Below are 20,833 nucleotides of genomic sequence, written 5' to 3'. Positions count from 1 at the left end.
CAATGGCTGAATGTGTTTTGGGAAAAGAAGAAAGTCATGTGGAGTTCATTGAAAGCTTTCTTGTTCTTCTGTAGTTTTATGTTGTTTCTTTCGTAATTTAATGTATAATTTAAAATTTAGTAACCTTTAATATACTTTTTTAAACATACACATAAATGTGTTTCTGCTGAAACATGGAACCTTCCTCTCCTCCTATCACTTCTGTAAATTATAATAGTTCACTATAGAACTTCTCTCTACACCTGCTTTGAATGGTGTTTCTTTGTACCAGAAGTCAGTTCATTTGGTTATAAATGCATGGCAAAGATGCATAGACTTTATAGAAACTTTAAAGAGACTTTATAGAAACTTTAAAGGTGTTACTATCTCACCAATATATTTTAATGAATTAAATGACCAGTTCGTCTCAACTTCAAGTTTCAGAAGTATGTGATGTAAATCCATGTGATTTACAGATTTGTCATAAAAAAACATTTTCAAAGCTAGGTAAAGACAGTATCGCATCAGTCACTGTGAGATGCAGAGCCTGTAAATACATGAGCAGTATTGGTGTATACATTGTCCAGATGAGAGAGTAAATAAATGTTATGTTTACTGTGTGTGGAATTTTTAAACACAATAGTTAATGATTTTTTTCAATTAATCAGTTAAGTGAACAATTGCATCTGTTGTTAAAAATAAAGAAGAGTATTTCAGATGAAAGATACTTGTTTTAAAGTTTTGTGAGCACCTAGTAATGACAATTTAAGAAGCCTATAAAACTTAATTATTACAAGCTTCTTTCCTTCTTAAATAATTAAAGATTATAAACTCTAGCTGTATAGTTATTGCTGACTGGCAGATACATTTATTTGCTCAGGTTTAGCTTTGTTATCCCATAATGAGTATTGCAGCATATTTTATAGTGTCACATTGTTTTAATAGCTCATGTGTTGTAATATATAATGTAGTCTTTGTTTCTCCATTGAATAAATGTTCAGGTAATAAAAACCCAACCCTTTCCCTTTCTCATTACAATAAGAAAAAATTAGAAAAGATCTTGATGCAAAGGCTAGAATACAGTATGTAAAATAGAGCAATTTGCAGTTTTAAGCCTTTAAAATGTCTGTATAATGCAGCATTCATCTTGAGACCTGGCAGTAACAAGTGTATTTTCTTTGTTTTATTGCAATAATTTTATCTGCCTTGTCTTTGGCACACTTGTGACATTCCTTTTCATTTTTTTTTTTCCAGTAGAAAATAAAATATTAATGTGTGTGAATTAGAGAGACAAAGGAAATCAGTTTGAAAGCCAGCTCACTCCAGGTGGTGGCTTTAATTAACTAGTAGGGTTGAAATTCCATCTTAAAACAGAACGTAGGATTGGAGTTGTGAATTTGCTGTAATAGTTTTAAAATGAAGCTATAGTCTGGAAAAAATTCAGTCAAAATGGTCTCACGGAGTTCAGTGTTCATGATTTGAGCAATGCCAAAGTATGTGTGTTCAGTTAACACATTACAAAGTTTTGTTTTGTTTATTTCCAGCTGCCAATCCTGCAAATTCAGCTTGACACTTGAAAGTCAAACTGTGCTAATAGTAACCAAGAGTAGGAATAGCAAGAACATAGTATTCATGGTAAGGAAAGAGTTCCCCTGTTCCTGGAGAGAGCTGCCTTATTTGCCCGAGTTTTAGACTTCTGTCTAATGGCTGCACACTAGTTCATGGACTCAGGAACCTGTTCGTAATAGAATCCCTTTGAGTGATTATCGCAGATTCTTGAATAGGAAGTAAATGGGATCTTACTATTGAGTAAAGGATATCTGGCATTAAACTGGAATCTCTACTGTCTAAGCTAAAATATGTGCAAACTCATTCACCTCTTTTGGCACAAGCAAATGGGAGAAGGAGAGCTACACATGGTCAGTGTGCAGGATTAGTGCGTGTTCCCCTCAGGACGTCCAGTCCCTTTGCTGTCACCTAATAGGAGTGTGGTTAAGGCTCAGAGGTGTCTGACCACAGCCTGTCTGAAGACATCAAGTCACTCAACTCCCAGGACAAAACGAGGAGTGCATACCTGCTCTGTTCTTGCATATAGTTCAAAGGGGAAGATGGGGCTTCCCTGCCTGTTCTACTTGTCTGTCTCATTTCAGAGCAGCCAGGCACATGGTATTGGGGACAGTCTTGATTAAGGAGATATTGGGGTTTGGGGTGTGGTTTTTTTATGTTGGTTTTCTGTTTTGTACAGAAATGGTATGGTTTTGTTTTGCTAATGCTTGTGAATTGTTACGGAGCCGAGTCTAGGTGGGAATTCTGTATGCAGTGCACATCTTAGCAGTTAGCTTGGCAGTGGGGAGGAGCTGAGCTGTTTACTCTGTGAGCTTGCTGGGATTTGTACAGTTGTAAAGGTACCAATACTGTTTTCTATGAAAAGTAGAGTCCCTGTTTCCTCTAAGCTCTGTTAGCTTGCTGCTCTGCAAAGACTGTGAAAGAAGTCATTTGTGGCTCCCTTGAACAGCTACATAGTTGTTTTAGAGGAGGTAGGTATTCGATAGCTGGAATACTGCAGGGATGTGTCTACAGTCAGCAAATGCATTGTTTCTGTCACACAAAAGGCACAAGACAAACTGAATTGGCTCATGCAACCAGCATGAGCTAAACTCCTACTTGTCTTCTTACTTAAACTATTTCATTCAGAGCCTTGCTGCTTCCATAGTTAGAGCAGAACTGTAGTGTCCTTTTAAAGAAAAGCCATCTGCTCTTTGACATGGACTTTTTGCTCTGTAATATGGTAACAAATACTTTGTGAATGACCTACCATTTTATTGATGTTTTCCTAGTCGTATGCCATAGCTTTACATGGTTTTGCTCGCATCTTCAATAAGTATGAACTGGTTTTTTTTATCACTGCCTTTCTCATTGCATTGTGCAGGGTACTTGCTTTCATCTTGTGTTAAACATGAAAAATGAATTTGAACATTAGTAGAATCCATTTGGGGACTAGGACTTTTTATTATAAATAAAATTATTCATTTGTTATGTCCAATTTTTTTTTCAGTAGACAAGGTATTGATCTTTGGATTTGTGTTCAGGATGCCATAAGAAGAACTAGCACAAAAGGAACACAGCAACATTTGTAAATTGATTGAATGCAATATGTAATGACAGAGACAAACATCAGATCTATGGCAATACTATATTATACAAAGCATTTTTCAACAGTTTATTGAATTGGTTATTAAGAAGAACAGGCTTTCCAGCTGTGGGAACAATGAGCTGAGGATTATCAGGACCAAGCAATTTTATAGAAATTTGTGGTGGACAGTTTGGCTCCTTCAGTAAGTGCACATGTATGTGTGTATAATAAATTAGAATAAACACTTTACAATACCTTTTCATCTGGGATTGATTATGAAATGTTTCTTCCATTTAAAAAAAAAAAAAGGGAAACAAAAAAGACACTGTTTAACTGTGATATACTGAATTTTGCTGGACTATTTGGTATTGCTATTTCCATAGAGATCTAGTGTTTTTCACCAGAAAGTGCTCTGACTGTGGGGAATAGACCATATATAAAAACCCAAAGCATGTGATATTTTCTGGCAACTTCTTCACTATATGAATTTAATGGTCATTATTTGTTGCCGAGACAGCACGCTGTACTGTGAGTTCCTGCAGCTTGTTCCTTTTGTTAATGAGTAGAGAAAACATTAGTTGAACCAGATGCTCCTTCAAAAACTCGATAACACCCTAAGCTGCAGGGTAATGGTTCTGGGTCTGTTGCATGGGCGGGATGGGATGCAGGGTCATGCAATGTAAGAACAGCATCTGCTTTGCTGTACAGTTTGTCTGTCTGTGAGCTTCCCTGTCATATGCTGTCAGAATTGCCATATTACTTGTGACTGACATATTCTGTATTGTCACAAATGTTGTCACAATGCTGTTCTTAAAAGATTTGCAGTTAAAAAGAAATAATCCTTTTGATTACTATTGTTTGTTAATGTATTTTAAAATTTTTAATTTAGTTACAGTCCTGACAGAATTTCCAATGAAGATAGCACACTGGCTCTGGAAAGAACAGTAGTATTCTGGAAAGAACAGTAGTATTCTCTCACAAGTTTGCTTGAAAACCATGGTGTTTAGCATGTATATGAAATTCTAATTCTTCATAAAGTTACAGAGCTGCTATTTATTGTGATTTAGTTTGTACATTGCACATTTATCACATCCGTATTTATGCTACATAATTATGAATTTTATGGCTTTTAGCCTAAATAAGTGTTAATATTTGCTGTAAAACTAAGATTTAGAAAATAAAATTCAGTTATATGGCAGAATATATAAATTTGCATTTACATATTGCAATAATGTACACTGCACTGTTACGACTACACATTATATGTAGTGAACCCTGTGGGAAAGTACTCTTTAGTCCTTGTTACAGAAGCTTCATATGCATTACTATTATTATTAGTTTGCTTTAGCACAATGCTAAGGAGCAGTCATGCTCCTTTTAGCTTTTTAGCAAAGAGCTAAAAATAAGGGGTTTTGGTAAGGACTTTGTACCCTAAATATGATGCTGGTGATAGCAAGGGAATCACATGGAGACAGAAAATGTTATTTGTTACAATAAGGAGTGAACTACTTATATGAATTTCTCAAAATGTCTAGTAACTCTGAAGAGAGTACTAAGGAGAGGATAAAGTAGCTTTGCTGGTGTAGAAAAGAGCTCCTGAATGGGAAGAACAGATATACATGATGGATCTTGTATGAAATTGTGGGGGAAGTACAGAATATATTTCTTCATCAGGAATGCAGAAGAGATTCAGACTTACTTTCTGTGTTGTCAGTATTTGATAAATTCTTTTTGAGATACCAGACTGAAGCTGTTGACCATCAGTGGAAATTCCCAAGTGTTTTTTTCCCCAATCAGATCCCAAAGAAAGCTGTTCAGTGACTTTTCCTTATATGAACAGTCCTGATCCCTCAGGTAGGACTTATTAATGACCTAATGCTTACTTGCACACGAATGAGACTAAGAAAAACACTTCTTATGCTTAATAATTTTTAGCTAAATTAAACTATGTTGTGCAGAGGGTAAGGAGTGGGACTGCACCCTTGGCAGCAGCAAGCCAGTAGATCAGCTTCACTGTATTCTCAAGCTACCTTCTGGGAAAAAGGTTCTCTTCAAACAGCCCAAAGAATGACTGCTCCGCTCTGTGTATGCAAACCACTTGAATTTAGTGGTGACAGAGAGGCCAGTTAATTATCTCAGGGCTGGAGTCATTTTGTTTGCAGTCTACAAACAAAGGGATGGTGTTTGACTCGCATAAAGAAATGCTGCTTCTGAAGATAATAGATCCAGGGCTCTGTGCACAAAAGCTTGTCTGTCTTATTTGTGGGGGTGGAGTTCAGCTGTATCATTTGGTCTGATAAAAATACTTTCCCTTCAAATCTTGTCTTGCTTGAAAGGTACTCACTGGTGAAGGAGAATGTACTTCACCATAAGGATTTACCTCTTCTGTTTGCATTGTTATAGTTGCATTAATGTAATGGCGTGGATGAAAATCCCATTCAAAATGCTTTGTGCCAGTATTTTAAATAGACAGGAAAAAATGAAAGTAATGAAATCAAAAGTATTTTTTGCTGTTTTGCAAATGGAGTAAGTTACCAGCTAAATTACTCATTTACATGCATTCAGCAGGTTAGTGAGAATGCACCTGAGAATGCAGGTGAAGGTAAGAATTTCTGAGACTCTAGCACAACCTACATTGGAAGAGGTATTAAAAAAGCTGTCTTAAAGCCACTTCTGGGAGAGGCAGTAGCTCCTAGGTTGGAGCCTGGTGCATCTTACCAAATGCCATGGAGCGATGAGCAGTCTCTTACTAGTGATGTGTTCAACTGACCTTCAAACCTAGCTGTATGGAAAGTAATGAAATCTCTGAAATATGGGCTTGTAAGCTGTGTGTCATAATAGGTTGGAACTATGCAATTAAATTTCTTGGCTACATTGCTAACACATGCTGAAATTCAGCTAAAAAATTCCAATTCCATTTTCATCTAATCCCTTTTATTCACCTGTTCATCATCATCATTGTTTGGATCTTATAAATGACTTAAATAAAACCACATTATGCATGAACCTCTCTACTGCTTTGTGTGTTTCAGGGGCACTCACTGTACAGTTTTGAAGGTGTGTTACTAATGTATGTCCTCTAAAAGTGGATCTGCTTGTCCTTACAAACTCCAGGGACATGCAGAAGAAATTTTGAGACCTAGTCCACAAGTCCCACCATTGTGGTACCTATTTTGCATACTTACACCCTGCCCATAAAGAACAGAACAGTGTGGAAAGCCTGTTCTTGTCATGAAAAAATGTAAAACATCTAAATTTAAGATCAGTTGACTGATGATTGCCGTGGAAGATCAAATTTCATAGAGCCTGCTTACTGTCTTCCCAATGTTGTGATTTTTATTTTTATTACATAATTATTGAGACCCTGTTTTATATGAAAGCAGCTTATTTTTTGTCGGTTGAAAATATTTAATTAAATTTACGTTCATATTTAAAATTATTTCACTGTGCGTTAGATTAGTTACAGCCTCCCATTTTGTCATGTTTACCCTCATTAACAATTTGCAAAGCATGTTAGCACTTTCACATTGACTTGCAGCTATAGTTTTATAGTAACTGCCTTAAGTGAATTTACTTTGAGGTTCCTGTCATTGGGGTGACAGAGATATCTGGAAAAAAGTGTTTACCCATTTGTATTTAGCACAGAAAGAAACCTGATTAAATGTTTTGTGAGAAAAGCCTCGTTCTAAGGAGCTGGAAGAAGTCAAGTTTAAAAGACAGAGGAGCAAAGCTATGTAGAATGAAGTAAAATTAAGAGGTAGCAAATTTTTGCATGAAAAGTGGCAGGGAAACTGAGGTGGGATTCAGAAAAGGTAAAATGGGCGTTTCATTTGAGGTTTAACACAATAATTGGCATTCTTGTTTAAAAAACTGTGAAGTCCCCTTCATAAATAATGAATACTTTTAGTCCAGCAGTTATTTTCTAGTCTAGTAGAGAGCAAATTTGTAATTGGTGTGGTTATTGAACAAACCTGTAATTTTATCCTTTTTATCACATCAGTAAACCCAAACAAACTCAGCCATAAATGGACAACAGATAACAAATACAAAGGAGGTGTTTGCTGCCGTTGCAATTTTGACATTAAACAGAAAATTTAAGTACCTGCAGCAATAGCAGTTAGCCATGTGCTTTGCGTTCATGAACCAATTACCATGAACTTTATAAAAGAAAGGAATAAAAAGATTTTTTTTTTCTTCCTCAGCACAAAACTGGATTTAAATTCAGCTTTTTTTATTCTTTTGTTTTAAGTAGTTTCTGGCTAATGAAGGACATGACAGTTACAAGCCGTTCCCGTTACAGTTTGTGCATGTCTAGGAACTTTTGTCCTCAACATAGCCATCAGAATGTGATATGCAGCACACACACAGTTAACTGAGTCTGGGCAAGGTGTTGCATGGCTTGCTCTTATGGCAGAATATAATTAAAAGAGATGATTGGAATACATGGTTATTCATAATAGATGTCACACAATTACCATAAGTAATGCAATACATGCAAAATCTCTATTTGTAATGAAAATAGATTTGCTGGAAAGTCAATTGGAAATTTCATTTATTGCTTATTGTTTCTGGCATATTGGAATATTTTGTGCTATTCAGTGTAATACAACTATGTGTTTTCTTCAAGCACATATTTTTGAGAGGCATCTGACATGAATTTCCTGTTGCAACTACTAAGAGGAGATCTAGTGATAGAACTGTCATCTCTTCCATTTGCTGTGAAGAGCCTAATATATAGTATTTTTCTGTTGAAACATACATTAGTATTCTTTGGTGTACTATAATTATAATCTGAAGAAGATATTTCATAATTTCACAAGTAATCATCTTGCACTCCTTATATTTAAAGGACCTCTGTCATGGTTTAACCCTGAGCCACTTGCTCACTCCCCACCGCTGGGATGGGGGAGAGAATTGGAAGGGTAAAAGTAAGGAAAACTTGTGGGTTGAGATAAAGACAGTTTAATGGGTAAAGCAAAAGCCATGCAAGCAAGCAAAGCAGAACAAGGCATTCATTCAGCACTTCCCATGGGCAGGCAGGTGTTCAGCCATCTCCAGAAAAGCAGGGCTCCATCGCGCGTAATGGTGACTTGGGAAGACAAACACCATCGCTCTGAACATCCCCCCTTCCTTCTTCTTCCCCAGCTTTATATGCTGAGCATGACGCCATATGGTCTGGAATATCCCTTGGGTCAGTCGGGGTCAGCTGTCCCGGCTGTGCCCCCTCCCAACTCCTTGTGCCCCCCCAGCCTCCTCGCTGGTGGGGTGAGAAGCAGAAGAGGCCTTGGCTCTCGGTAAGCACTGCTCAGCAGTAATGAAAACATCTCCGAATTACCAACACTCTTTTCAGCACAAATCTAAAACATAGTCCTATACAAGCCACTATGAAGAAGATTAACTCTATCCCAGACAAAACCAGTACAATGTCCAACAGTGAAGAAGGAAAAAAATGGCATGCTGTGTACATGAAAAATAAGCAGGAATGCTCTCTGAACATACAGAAATGAAGGAATAGTGTGCCGTGGTGTGTCATCCTAGTACTGTCTCCAGGGCATAAAGAGTGATAAATAATGCCATAGCCTAATCTCTTCAGACTACCTGGTGTAGATGTCAATCATTTGAGGGTAAATCCAATTTACTGTATTCCCCCAGTGAGCGCAGATGCAGAGGTCTGAATAGAGTCCAGTCACCGATATGGATTTCTTCAGAAGCAACTTGAGGAGAACTCTTCACAAAAGGAATATTTTGAACACGGTTGCTTTACTCCGAAGCAGTACTAGACTTCTGGATACCTGTGCAAAGTAACTGAGTTTTGAGATGCAAGGCCCCAACTCTGTTGGGCTTCGCTCCTTCTGGCATCTGTTGTTTTTTAGGCAGGACAAAGTCCTTCCCTCCATCTTTTCCCCCTCTCCACTCCCTAGCATGGTTAACTCATGCCCAGTGGTGTGCTTTCCTCCACTGCCTGCTCAGGAAGGTAGCACATACAGTATCTCCCACTTTGCGGCGTGCCCAAAGCTGCTCAATTGTGCTCCTTCATTTGTTTAGGAAATGCTTTCTTCTGTGGGTTTGAACTGGCAGGTGAGACTATCAAAGGCAGTGATTCCAAATGGCCCTATAATTGCTTTGCAGAGCTTCAGCTGAGAGTCAAGCACCTTCTCTGAGCAAGGTAATTGGGTAAAGTATGTTTTAATAAGTTGTCTTGTGTAAAGTTAGATATGAACATAGCAGACAATGGAGGCTTTGTGTAAAATGAGGCTACAGTAGGAAATGGAGTGCATAATTCATTGATACAGATGTATTTCCCTTTATCGCTCATACCATGTCTAGGTTTCAAAGGTTGCACAATTGTGTATAGTCTGCTATTCATTTGCTAATGTGTTTTACTTTCTGCTGTTCCTTGTAACCTGCTGACTTCTACTGTTTCTGATCAAAACATATAAACCTCAGCGCCTCTCAGAGTGAGCTCTCTTGAGCAGATGTTCATGTTGTACAATGAAAGTTGAAAATTCCCCTACTGATACTCTTCAGTTTAACATCATACTGCATTCAGATGAGTGACCTCTCTACAGAAGCTGCCTAAGAGCAGTTAGTTTTAGTTCAGGATTTATTATCTTTATCAGTTAATAATTGGGAATGCATTGTGATGACCTTACTGCTGTTTGTTTCATAAAATTGGGAATTGTGTGTGACAAGTATGAGCTTAAATAGGTGAATTTGGAAATTCTGCTTTTTATACAGTCTGGTCTGATGAACTTCATGTAGCCAAATACAAGGTTTTGCTCTGATGTGTATGTAAAAATGTAACTATTTATGAATGTATTTTACAAATAGGTCATTGTGTGATTCTGTATTTCTTTTCCTGCCACTCCCAGGTAGAATTTGCCTGGTTGCAGAAAAAGAATATATGACACAGATTATATATTTATATTATGCCATAGAAATTAATGTTGCCAGAATTCAGGCATTGCAGTTGAGTCACTATAAGCACACATTTCAGGAACGCTTTCTTAGGCTTAGTTTTGTTGGTGATGATTCAGTTGGAGTAGAACCTAGCTCATTTGTTATGCAGTTCACTTTACTACATTCATACTCCAAGGATAAATTCGAGAAAAAATATTGTAAGGATATAGTTCACTAAATAAATGGCGTTCCTGGCTGAGAAGAAACCTAGAGCCCAGCTGTGAAAACATTACACTTCTGTTGATACTGTTGAATTCAAAATCATTTGTGATTTGGGGAGAAAGAGGAAGAAGGGAGAAGTAGACAAAGGGGAGGGGGAAATAGGTTTGTATTTGCTTTCTTACTTTTGACCTTTCTGGTGCATCTGGGTGGTGTTTATACAGTTATAAAGCTTCTTTTACAGCACTGTTCTTATTTGTCTTTGGGGTGGGTGAGGGAATAAGTTCATGGAGTGTCTTCATTTCAGAAGGTTTAAGAGCTCAAAATGTAGTGAGACTATGATAACATTACAAGAATATAAAAGAAGTTGCCAGAATGTAAGATTTTGCCAGAGAAAGTTGAAAAATTACTTGATCGTACCTGCCTATATAAGAACAAAATTTCCAGGAATAAAAGTCTTGTAACAATGTAACAAAGGCATTAATAAGAGCTGTAGCCATAAATTTGAAGCTGGAGATACATGAAGCGTTGATTTTTATTTAAAATATTGAGAGTAACTTAGTGACTGAAACAAATTGCTGGAGTTGAGGAGCATTTGCTATTATTTGGTATTTTGCAATCAAGATTGGACTTCTCTTTAAGGTTAGTTAAAGACTAACTCCATTATCTTCATGGAGGAGTGATAATGATGGAATCTGTGGGTTGACACGGACGAAATCAGAATAGTTTATCTCTTTTTGTCTCACTGGCTGAATGATGTGGACTGTTGGTGGGACAACAATGACCTGTGACCTTTTTTGCCATTCTCAAGTCTTCAAAATGAAATCTAATCTTTTTTAGAAGAAAGATTGATGTAAGAAGGAAGGAAAAGATGTGCATTAGGAAGTGAAGTCAAGATAATTGCATAACCTTTCAAAGAGGTGGGTCTTATTTTTGAAGGGGTATCATTTAACTTTGAAAATAGCAATGGAGAATTACAAATAAAGCAGCTTTATTGACCTGCATAATATTTCTGCCAGGAGCTCGAAAGGGAGCATAGTTACTCTATTGCTAACTGTCCATTAATAGCTGATTTAGAATTTGTTAAAATTCTGCTTGACTTATGTATTATTGATTGTATTTCTTTAAGTCTAAACACTTAACATAACTTCTGTGAATTACATTCAATATATAGCAAAGTTGAATTAATTTGAACTGCATCTGAAAAAAAGACCGATGTTTTGTCTATTTAATGAATTTTAATTTAATTAATTTTAATTAACTAATAATTAATTTGTCTAATTTTAATTTTGTCTATTCATGAGGACATAGCAGGATACCTCTGCCAAGCATTACCTACATGTTGAATGTTTGGGTGCAAGGACCACCAGCAATGTTGAAAACAGTCGAACACTTTTTTTTTAGGGCTGAATGCCTTGTGTCTCAATCTTCTATTGAAATTTTTGGCAGAAAGTCCACCTGTCATATTTGCAAAATGAAATTACATGTTCCCCCCTCAATTGCTTTAGCTCCAGGTAGTGCAAATGAAAGACAAAATGAAAGCAAACTTTTTAATATACTCCGTTTTCCATAGCTCTGTTGTGGTAGAGGGAAATTATGTTGGGACTGGAAACTTTATAAGCACCTTGAAATAGGATCAATGTATTTTTTTTCAAATGACTCTCCTTAAAAAATTTTAGTGAGAGACTTCAGGCATGACTGCTTACATGGAGTTGCAGAGGAACTAGTAGAGTATTGCAAGAAGGCTTTTTTGGTTGGTTTGGGGTTTTTTTTTTCTGCAGTCATGTTGAATGAATGTAAACCATGGAATTGCCATCCCTCTTAGGTTGCAGGAGGACTTAAAAAAAAAAACAAAAAAAACCCCACCTAATTAGTTTCCAGTAATGTGGAATGATGCTAATGTCATCTCTGCTCAATTAATGTTTCCCTACTATGACCCTATCAATATTAATAAAATAAGTTATACTTGCTTGTCTTTCAAAAAAAATTCTGAATTTGACCTGGAGAGAGTTACTCACAAAAATATTGTGGAGTTGTATAATTCTATTTTTATCTTAATCTGAAAACAGCGATGTTAATGAAACACTGCTGACTTAGCATAATATTTTGCTGAGGTTATTTTAGCTTAGCGAACAGTGAAAATAGCCCCTTTTCCTCTCCAGTTCCTTAATAAAATAAAATACAATGCATTTAATATCGATTACGACTTGCTTATAAATACCGCATAGTATTGAATCATCTTTTTTAAATGTGGAGAAACATGCTTCTTACATGAAGGTTAGGTATTAACTGAAAGGATCTGATGCAAACAGATGTTTGCAGAAAGCAAAAACCAAGAAACAGCTTACAATAACATTTATGTATTCAGTTGAAAGAAAAATAGGAGAGAATTTTGAACTAAATGGAACTGCTTTCCTTAATGCTTATAACATCTAGCTTGGTTTTTATCATGTAGATCAACTAGTCATCTATTGCTTAGTTTTCTTGATTTTTACACAGTTAAAAGTTGGAGGAACTGGTTTAGTTCAGTTATAGTCATTAAGAGTAATGGAGTTGGTGCAGATCTTATTCAAACTGGAGCACCATAGAGAGAACAAATTAGGCTGTGTTTGTTAGAAAGCATATCAGGCTCAGGTTAGCCTCTGAAGATGCCTTGCATAGAAATAACGAGTTTTATGTAGGGAGTGAGGGGCTGTAGCACTGTGTGCAGATCTGTATTTCTATGCTGTGCTCCCACCTGCATGTAAAGTTCTCTCTTGTGATGATTGTTTTTATAACATTTATTACATCTTTATATACAAATCTGAAACTTGTTTGACTCATTTTTTAACTGCGGGGACACAAGATGTCAAGATGAGATATTGTTTTTCTGTATATGTGAATGATATACTTAATCCAAACCTCTACTGAGAGTCCAGGTCAGGCTTTATTCATCCTTAAATGAGAAAAATCTGATCCATTTATATGGCATTCACAGCAGCATTATTTGTTTTAGTCTAACCCTGATATGTAGTGTGGATTCTTTATTCTAGTTGATGATTCTATTTTTTTCAACATTCATTGGTCTCGTAGAAGCCCCTGGATTTATCTGCTCATTCATATATGTTAACAGTGCTTGCAGAGTAGAGGATAGTCTGTAAAACTGACTGCTAAAACTAAAGGGTTTTGTGTGCAAATCAAATGGATGATACTTAGCTGCCTTAGTTCAGAATTGGGAGAATTATATGTGGGATGTATTTGGAAATGTAATGGGGTTTGATTGTCCTAAATTAAATAACAGGATGCATAATAATGAGTATTTTTATATGAAATGGATACAAAGAGTCTGGCACTGCTAAATGAAAGGAAAAAAAATTATATTTTACCCAACTAGTAGAAAAGCAAGGGCCCCTTCTGTGCAATGGTCGGATTGCTGTTGTGCCTGTATATTCCAAAAAACTACTGTGTTTGAGTTGTTCCTCTGTTTTTCCCAACACGTTGCGGAGGGGAGGTGGTCAGGGGAAAAGCAATGATGTGCGGTCCAGCTTTGATTTTCTCAGATCCTCCTCGATCTTTTAACCGTCACATTGATGGTACCTGAATGAACTTAACTTTGTACCTCAGCTAAACTGTTGTCCATAGGGGATCATTTTATATTGCCTACAAGATATCAGAATAAAGAAGATAATGTGATTTGATGATTGTATTTTGTCACAATTGAAAAGGCACAGAGAGATGCTCTATTTGTCTTTTTAAATAATGAAAGTTGAATCAGGATTGTCATCTGATCTGTCAGAGGATTCAGCAGCAATAACTATCTTCCATCTCATTACTTCCCCTTTCCTTTTGAAACTTTTTAATCTTTGCAAGAAAATTTGTCAACTGTTGTAGATCTCAAGTGTTTGTTGCACCCATTTACTGTACAACTTAAGGATACGTACTTACTTTTAAAATCTCTTCACTGAATTGGTGATTTTGTGAGGAGACGATATCATTCTCATTCGTCATAGAGACCTCCTATGTTCCTTAGCCCTGCAGGTTTGAGGAGAAAAATAATGACTTACGTAATCTAATTATGTTTTTAATTCATGTGGTTGTTCAAAATGGTGGTTAAGGTTTTTTAAGCCATGTATGTTTGGTGGGTTAGATTTTCAAAGCCATTGCTGAGACTGTGATGAGTGACTCCTGTGTTATTTGTTTCCACTTGCAGGCGGGGGGAGGGCAGTTTCATTAACTTCAAAAAGATGTGTATTTGTCCTTCTTTAAGCAAAATGTGTATTCTTGTTATTCTGTACGCTGTACCAGTTGGTCAGTAGTCATGGATTGTTGTCCTTTTCTACCCACAAAGAAGGGTAGAAAATAGCTTAAGAGTAAGATACTCTTAAACTTAAGAAATTTGAGAATATTTTCCAGTTGGAATCCAGATATTTGGGAACATGTGACCTTTAAAAACATGTATTTAAAAGTGCTTCATTTAAAAACTAAAAATGCCAGTACAAATACTGGACAGAAAAGGATGAGAAACAATGTGGTTCTGTTTTTCTCATGAGAGACAGTGGGTGTTTGACTGCCCTACTATTGTAGGGTTGAGAGGGTTCCCCGTGGGTTCCTTGTCCCATAGTATTGGAGTGCAATGAAAGCCAGCAGACTCATATAAACTGAATTTTATTCCAAATCTTGAATCTAATTTTCGTTCGTTGTCAGTTGCGCTGCTGCACTCTGCAAAGCCTCTGCTGTCAAAGCCACAGAATTCTGAATATCTGTTTAAGAAGGTCCTTTGTGACTTCCTAATTATATTTCATGACAATCCTGCTTTGTTCAGTATAATAATGAAATGGAAAACTTTCAAAATTAGTTTTAATATAAACATATAATATATGCAACACAGTGATAAACCTTGAAAAAGTGCCATTCACACTGAGTAATTAAATATCATTACCTTTAGTAACTACTGGATTGTCTGTATTTTGTTTGTTAAGTAAAGGGAAGCATAAATGTGCTGCATACACTGAAAGCAATTCAATTTGCCCAATTAGCCAAGTTTAAGATTGCTTTCAGAGGCATGTTTCATCTTACGATATTAGTTGTTTTGTGCCTCTTGATGTAAAAATGTTAGCCTTAAAATGTTTTTCCTTTTTTATATTGTTGAGGCTTAATTTAATTCTAAAACTTTCTATGCAGATTCAGTTGAAAATTAATTTTAAAGCATCCATCCCATAGAAAAGAAAAGGCCGTCGTCATCTTACCGTCAGGCTCCTTGGAATTAGTTGTGCTAGGCACACTGAACGCTGAGGATGTAACATTGTGTGCCGTTTTCTTTTAGTGCCTTGAATCTACTCTGTTAGAAACTGATGCCCAAGGCCTGGCCTTCACCACTGTGCAGTATTTGGTAATAAGGATGTGATGGTGCATTTGGCACTGACAAAAGGAAGTAGAAAAGTAATTAAATGGGTTTGACTCTGCAGATGATAGTGTAGCTCAGCTCACTTCAGAATATAAAAATACCCCAAATGATGGACATTTTTAAGTAGTTTCCAATAACTTGAAAATGCCTTTTACTGAAGCTGTAGAAACAGTAAGGAATAACTCCGAAACTGGAAGGCTGTTATTGCTTATTTCCCAGTTCTCTCCAATACCTTTTGGCAGCTATGAGAGATTTAGAACAGTGGAAGAACAGGTAATCTGAAGGAAAGCAGTATATTTTCCCAGTTCTTCAGAAAATGAAGATAGATAGCTTAGTGAAAGAAAGATAATTAAACCTAAATAAACTCTTTAGATTATCTAGGTCTATATGATGGCAGTTATTAACCCAATTAACATGTCTGAATTTATTCTTCAAAACTGTATTGGTTTGGTTGTTTCAACTATATTTCTGTAAATTAGAGGTGCCGACATACATACATTGCCCTATAAGTGAGGCTAAGGTGATATGCAGAAGGAAACTCTATTATTTACTCAGGTTGTGTTCGACAGAATTCTTGAAATTTTGCTAAACATGATTCAAACAAAATCATTTTTAAGAACAAGCATTAATTGCTTTTTTGAACTGACCTTTCAAGTCTGATTTCCACCTATGAAGTCATCAAACTTTGCTGGTGAATGCACTGTGGCAATTTCTGGGGGGAGGAGGGGATATCCTTTTGTCCTGTAGTGTTTGGTTGTTTTTCTCCAGTTTCGTACATGGCTGAGTTGATTTTGATTGCTTAAAATCACATTGCCCATCAGTGGTTCAAGCTAGATAAAGAATTGAAGAACACACCTAGTGTCTTCTGTAATCTAATGAATTTGCTTCTCTTCCCATACATAAAATACTGTAATGAATTAAAGAGAATCTGATAAAAAGGTTGGTTTGGTCTATTAATATTAGACTCAAGGACTCATTTAGAAAGCAGCCAATTTGTAGCTAAGAGGAAAGTTGCATTTTAATAAACCTTTTGTAAGCTGGTAAACTACATTAATCTAACAAAGGTCTTGTCCCTACTTGTGCTTTTTGTAGATTTTAAACATATTTTTCCTTGCATTAATTTTTCCATTTCTCTGCCCATTGTGCGTATCTCCTTTAGAGGATTGTGGTTGAGTGGAGATGCTCAGTACAATCACAAAGGCTATGATTTCTTAAAAAGTCTACTTAAATCAATACACAGCTTTTGATGGCTATTTAATGACTGTCTTAGAACCCCTTATTGTTTTTCTTTTTCTTGTCAAGGAAAATGGTTTTGATGGGAGGTAAAAAAAAAAAACTGTATTCATGCAAAACAAGTCTTTTAGATTACTTGCCATAGTAGTTTGTTAGTAACTATTTACACTGATAACCTGGGGTGAGCTTAATGTTTTTGAATATTAGGTATTTATAAAATAGCACTCTTTTAATGCCACAGTTGAATATGCTGCTTTCTTTTTTCTTATGATGGTTTTGATCCACCACAGCAGGTTTTGAGTTGTGTTGAGATATACTTTAAATCATTGCTTTCAAGAAGAAGAAAATATTGCTGATGACAAAATTTCTCTTCCTTTTTCCTGCCTGTTTTCTTACATAAATATTGTATTCTCATCTTGTGTACAGATAGCTCTAGTGAATAATCAGTTTTCTGTATCAGTTATGGCTCTGTATTTGAGCCCTTGTTAGGCTCACTAAGAAGTAACCCATAGTAACACAGTAGGAAAGACGATAAACTTTCTTAGGCTGTAAAGAACATTATGTTTAGGTGTATCAAGTAAACTCATCTTTAAATCAGGATTTGATAAAGCTGAAAAACTATTGTTTGAAGTTTCAATAGATTTCATTGTCACGAATGAATATTCAAAATCATGATCCTTCTTTTAAATGGAGATGCATCACGTAGACTAAAATCTAAATGATATGTGCTAGTTTCATTTGGAAGTATAATTAAGGTGTATAATGTCATTTAACTGTTTAATGAACTCTGCATAATGTAATGGAATACAAATATTTGACCTTCCTGACAGTGACTGATGGATTGAAGTTGCACAGCATGATATCATTAGAATGTCAAATAACATCATTATTCATGATTATCAGGAATTATTCAGGTGAAATGGCAAATGTAATGGAAAGCTATTATTTGTGTGTGGGCCGCAGATTGACTTTCTTTGTCAGTGCCAGTCTCTTGATGATACAGGGGGAAGATACTCAGATTTATTGAGCTACAAAGAATTAATGTGATAGGTTAAACAAATGTCAACAATATCAGAAAAGTATTTTCAGTAGGTCAGGTCATGCATTAAGTGTCTAAGAGTAACTACTAGTGATAATGTTTTAACTTCTATTCCACTTTTACTTCTGCTAAATATTGAAAACATCTTTAGATTACAGGGTTTTGCAGGAAGAATATATCAATAATCACAGTTTTCTGGGTGACATTTTTTAGCAGTAGAAAGAAAAAATACCATACAGACTGTTTGCAGTAGAGCTGCAAATTCACCCTCTATTCTCAGAAGCCTAAATGCAGAGTTCAGACTTTTGTTCCAAGAGGTCATTGTTTAGAATTTAAACTGAAATCACAACTAGGTATTTTTCCTTCACTTAAATCCACAGAAAGTTGATGGCCTGGATCAGGAACTACCATATACTTTCAAACAGGCCATCCAGATGCCTAAAGCTGAGCACACGCTTATGCAGTTTGTTGAATTATGGCCTATAGAAATAAATGATGAGTAACCTGTGTTGATTTGGATAATTAAGATCTTACACCTGAGACATGAATGAGCTGTGAAAATGAATTTTGCCTATCAAGACAAAAACTGTAATAATGTTTTATGACACTTTCTGCTGGATCCGAGTGATGCCAAAAGATAATTTTGAGGCCCTGACCTGCAGATACCAGTTGCATTGTTCTCATGGATGGGAGGTGGCACGCTTGAGAAGTGGCTGAAGGATCGGCTGTTATGTTCGCTGTGAAAACAGGATGAAGCTGCAAATTATTTAACTGACTGCACAGAACAGCCAATTTCCTGAGAATTCCTGGAGTTTCCATAGGATTTGGGGGGGGTCTATAATGTGTATTTGCTATACAAATTGGCTTTTATTAGTAAGAGGTGGTCTATAGATAGGACAGTGGCGGCAGCACGGTATGGCCAGGGGCAGAGCAAACACACAGTGAACAGGAAAGCTGTGCAGCCGCAGTTGCATTCCATGCTGTAGGATCACACACCTTTATGTCGTTTCTATGTTGAGATGGGGTTGTGCCTTGACTTTGGGTTATATGATAGATGCTTATAGCTTTAGTCAGGGATAGGTTTCCTTACTCACTTCCTAGCACAATTACTCCTTCTGTGCTTTGAAGCTTTAAAAAAGCTGTGATGGACCATGGTAGAAGGCTAAGACTAACAACCCTCCTAATTCCTATAGACACTTAGGTAAATACATGCCATCTGAAGATACCAAAACTATAGCCTCGGTGAAGTATACTTACAGTTTAACCACATGCAGCATGGAGTTTAGTAAGATTGGCTTTTGTCTTACTTCACTGTTGAATTTTGCAATTTCTGTTGAGCTCTATACAGCCTCAGCTGAAGTCTCTTTTTTTTTGTGTCCATTTTTTCTTCGCTATAGAGGTACTCACAGTAATTTCAAGTGCTTCCTGATTTGTATATTAAACCTAAGTCACAATCCTAATGATCTAATTTATCTTTTGTTCATGAAGTTTAAGTCCTAAAACCAGGCTGAAGTTGGCAGCTTGGGAATTTACGTGGAAGCCTATTTCTTCTTCAGACCCTGTACAATGTAACTGTGCTTGAATGGGCTAACAGAAGGCTAGGTGATTTCCAGTACTTGTTTTCAGGGTGTTAAAAACTTCCGAATCTTCTTTTGCTTCCTGCTGCTCTGGGCTTCTACCTCAGTCAACAGGTTTTCAATCTCACCAGAACTCCCACTTCACAAGTTGTCAAATGACTGCTCAAGCAGTAAATGGAAACCTTAAACATGGTGTGTGTGTATGTGATGTGAAGTATATGTTATCACCAGGGAGCTGAAAAGTAGCCTATCCTCGAATATGCAAAAGATGATGAGACAGCCCCCTTTACCGATTATGAAAGTATGGCAATGGGAAAGAGAGACGTTATTGTTGCCATCATTTTTTTTTCTTTTTAAAGCACTAGAATACAATTCCAGTTTGCCAGTTATTCATCTCTCCAGCAGCTGGGTGGACAATCCCTTACCTACCCAGGGAGCTGCACCTACAGCAATGTTAGGGCTTTGTAGCAGAATGGCAACAGTGTTTATCAGATGCTTGCGAGTCATATTGTGCATAGACACAGTGTGTTGCTCTTTTGAGTACAGAGGACCCGGGATAGCGAAGCGCTTCCAGAAGAAAAATTCCTGTGCCAGCAAACTGCAGGTCAGAGCCTAGGGCTGTGACCCTGGTCATGTATACAATGTAAACAAATTCCTATGTGATTTTCAAAATCATGTTCTGTTATCTTACTGCAGTTATCTTACAGAACAGAATAAAATAAACGCAAAAGAGCAGTAAAGGTGCTGCTAATTTGACCTTTGCGTACTGCTGTGAATAGTCCTTATTAATTTAAACTCTTCCTACTGATTCAAATGAGGTCACTTAATAAAACTAGCTTTGAGTAAGACTTTGTAGGAGGAGATGATGTATTTATATAACAAGAATAACATTTTAAAGTTTTATGAAATCATAATAAAAAATAAAAGACCTTATTACATATTACTCTCTTTGGTTACACGTTTATAAATTATTCTAAATAAAAGGAATGATGTATGTGTGGGGTCAATATGTTACTGTTTTGGAGATTCAACTGTCTTTCCTAAGTGAGGTTATCAGTTTGGACTAAATTTGCAAGTAAAGAAGTAAAAAGGATTTTGTATGTGAACAGCAGCAAGCATTTATCATGTATGTATCATGATAACACTTAAATGTTATCATTTATCTTCAGGCTGGAAGAGTTCCCTGCCCAATTTTAACCAGATTTGGCAGAGGGGCAGAGTATATGTCAAATGTAAGTAGGCAGCAGAGTGGAGGAGAGATACTAATGGTGACCCAAAGTGAAGATTTTGCAGGGTCTTGCCTTTTATTAGGCAGTAGAGAAATCACACTAAACAGATTCCCCAAGGCATAAATCCATAGGAAAACAGTT

At 36.5% G+C, this 20,833-nt stretch overlaps 1 protein-coding gene across 8 annotated transcripts in view; it reads left to right on the top strand.

Annotated features, from left to right (window-relative positions):
• The window catches only part of FHIT (fragile histidine triad diadenosine triphosphatase), a 629,655-nt gene that overhangs the window by 199,647 nt on the left and 409,175 nt on the right, over positions 1-20,833 (top strand). The window lies entirely within an intron of this gene.

This window comes from Aquila chrysaetos, chromosome 20 (assembly GCF_900496995.4).
Source record: "Aquila chrysaetos chrysaetos chromosome 20, bAquChr1.4, whole genome shotgun sequence".
Taxonomy (NCBI): Eukaryota; Metazoa; Chordata; class Aves; order Accipitriformes; family Accipitridae; genus Aquila; species Aquila chrysaetos.
Note: the sequence above shows the minus strand (reverse complement) of the source record. Positions and strands in the feature narration are given on the sequence as shown.